This window comes from Lepisosteus platostomus, chromosome 5 (genome assembly GCF_059453375.1).
Source record: "Lepisosteus platostomus isolate fLepPlt1 chromosome 5, fLepPlt1.hap1, whole genome shotgun sequence".
NCBI classification, from domain to species: domain Eukaryota; kingdom Metazoa; phylum Chordata; class Actinopteri; order Semionotiformes; family Lepisosteidae; genus Lepisosteus; species Lepisosteus platostomus.
In genome coordinates, this window is record NC_142615.1 from 62,660,568 (window position 1) to 62,663,542 (window position 2,975).

The following is a 2,975-nucleotide window of genomic DNA, read 5'->3' on the forward strand; positions in this document are numbered from 1 at the left end:
ACAGCAAGAGACACCGACGTCTTGATTTACTTTGAAGCAAGTGTTAATTTCTTTTCTGGAACAAGTTGTTTCTGAACTTCAAGAAATTCATACAACTTCTGAAAGATAAAATACAAATCTTGCTTCTCAGGACAGAAGAAATGCTTCCAAAAAATGCCAGTGATTTTTTCTCCTTTTAACGAAAAGTGGAGAAAAACAACAGCAGTGCAACTCCGTCGGCTTGATTTAGCTTAATACAAGTATTCACTTCCTTTTCTGTAGATTACAGCCTGCGAAAGATGAAATGAACTTCTTGGTTACTCTTAGTCAGTGCAGAAGAAATACTGCCAGCTGGCAGGAAAATGACAGTATTTTATTTTCTTTAACTACAAACATGTGAGTTGTGAAAAGCAACGGGAATGTGTCCCTGTGCAGCTGTTAAACAAAGGGCTGGTGGGTCAAACGTACTCAGGGACGTGCTTCAGATTGTGATGATGTAAACAAAATCTCCGCTAAAAATTGAAGGGATTTCTTCGCAAACCCTCTTGAATGTGGCAGGAAATCTTTGTGTTTTACTCGTGTGCAACTACAACAAGTAAACAAATAAGTACCTAAGTCAATGTCCAAGAAAACCATCTTCACGTGTGGAATTTTTCTTTAACTGGCTGTTGGGAGAATTCATTTATACACCCGTTGTATCCTTAGCAAAAATATTTTAAAATTAGAACACAGATTTGTTGGAGAACTTGACAATCCTTGACAATCATTATTAAATGAGCATTATACAAATGTGCGTTGATATTTTTAATATGTACCTTAATTGTAATATATATATATACATAATTGCTTTGATATGGATGTTCATTTGAAGGAATTGAGGAAACTATGAAGGATCGCAGAACAACCAAAGATACATTTGGGCATCTGCTATTGGTAAAGATGAAAGAGTACCTTAAGTGTGAAGCTTTCATACACACGAGAGAAAAAAACAGTTTTAATGCACTTCATTAAACTGATGGTATGCTTATCAATCGTGCATAAAGTGTACATAGCAGAGGATGGTTTCGATCCATCGACCTCTGGGTTATGGGCCCAGCACGCTTCCGCTGTGCCACTCTGCTGACAGCTGCTATAATGTGATTCAACACAACTGCTCTATCTTTGCTTTCTAAAAGTGCGCCCGAGATGAAAAGTCTAAACGGTAAACGCAGACGTCACTTTGAGCACTTGGTCTTTTATAGCACAAATCATCACCCGCTGCTCTACATGGGCGTGTCTTCAATATCGTTGAGAACCAAACCTTCTGCTTTCCGAGGCAACTGATTCTTTCGTCGTTAATTCCCAAATCTTCAATGAGAATCAGTGAAACGAAAATCAAACACATGTACACACTCGCGTCCTAACCTGAAAGAAAAATCTACACCCACTTTATAATACTGAAAATGATTCAGGAAGTACAGCAAAGTTCTAAAACCAGCGAATGCATCTGCATACAGTACATAAAATGTCAATTTTTCAAAAGTAAAATCTTCAGCTTTGAAAGATTACCATCCATATATTTTCGTTTTTCTCTTTTTTTACATAACACGCTTTCGAGAAACAAACTGTCTTTTAATTAAGGTTTCATTAGAAAATGTGTATCTTGGTTTGCCAAGTTAAAATCGGCACATCCCAGTGGGCAAAAGATGTAGAATATACGACTATTGAACGCATACCAGACGTGTAACTGTGCTCCGTAACTGGTCTAGAATGAAATTGATTATATGTTTATTATACATAAATGGTTGTAGTTCTATTATACGGATAAATTTAGAAGACTACTATACATATATAGTTAAAGGTCTATTATACATCAAAGAAAGATTTTTATAGGTGTAGAAACTAGTAAATAAAGCCAATGATTTATTTTAGAAATTTATTCTTAAAATATACAACTATTCACACCTGAAAAATATGTAGTTCAAATTATACATTATATACAATATTGTAATCAACAAATGTCTAACCATCATAAAAAACACAACTAGTAAACTTCAGTTACAAATTCTAGTAACATGGCAATATATATATATAGTAATGACAAACACAAACTAATTACATGAACACGCTAATATTTAACTCAAAACCACATTTCGAAACTTCTTTATTTCCACGAAAATATTATTAATGTAGCACAAACGCTACTTTCTAATAAAGACAGAAAGAAACTATTTGTTTTGTGTCTCATGGTGATCCTCCTCTCGATACTAATGACATGTTTAATATGATCCCTCGAGAAAAAAAAGGAGTCAATTTCCGCCTGGAATGATTGATGCCCCATCAAACATTTTGTAATATCCCTGGAAGTTTATACAGTAGAATCCTGGTTCGTGGCTTAAATTCAAGGTAAACAAGACTAAGGAAACGAGTTGGAAACTTGATGTCGAAGTGGGATTTAAATCACCCGGAACATTTCACTACATTGGGCAGTATGTGCTAGGGAGCATTGCTTGACATCCCTTCGATAGCTCAGTTGGTAGAGCGGAGGACTGTAGTGGAGTCATTAGGGAATCCTAAGGTCGCTGGTTCGATTCCGGCTCGAAGGAAGGTGCTTTTTGTGTACTTTAATCAAAGAGTTAAAAAAGCGAATCTGTTTCATTCAGACATTTATCAAAAGTTCAATAAACGACGAAGTAGAGGTTCCTGTTCCGAATTCAGCCCACGTCTGATTGTCTTGTTTCGGCCAAGATCCGATCTTTGAATTAAGGGACTACTCTGTCTGCTTTGTAATTCAAAAATACATACAAATGTCAAGTTTTTTGTAGATATAAAGGTGTTCTCTGTTTTCAAAGGATAGGTACTTAATTGGCATAATGATTTGGTATTGATTTTGTATCGTTGTATTATGAAGTTTGTGCTTTCTGTGTTTTTATCGTATTGTGAACTTATTTTTTAAACAAATGCTTACAAAGGCAAACAGGGCACACATCTGTTTATACCAGTGGTGAATTGTACAT

At 35.5% G+C, this 2,975-nt stretch overlaps 1 non-coding gene across 1 annotated transcript; it reads left to right on the top strand.

The window, feature by feature from the left end:
- The first annotated feature begins 2,476 nt into the window (after positions 1–2,476).
- On the top strand, positions 2,477–2,564 carry trnay-gua (transfer RNA tyrosine (anticodon GUA)). The gene is given in 2 exon segments: positions 2,477–2,513; positions 2,529–2,564. It is a non-coding gene; the product is annotated as a tRNA-Tyr (tRNA).
- Positions 2,565–2,975: the final 411 nt, after the last annotated feature.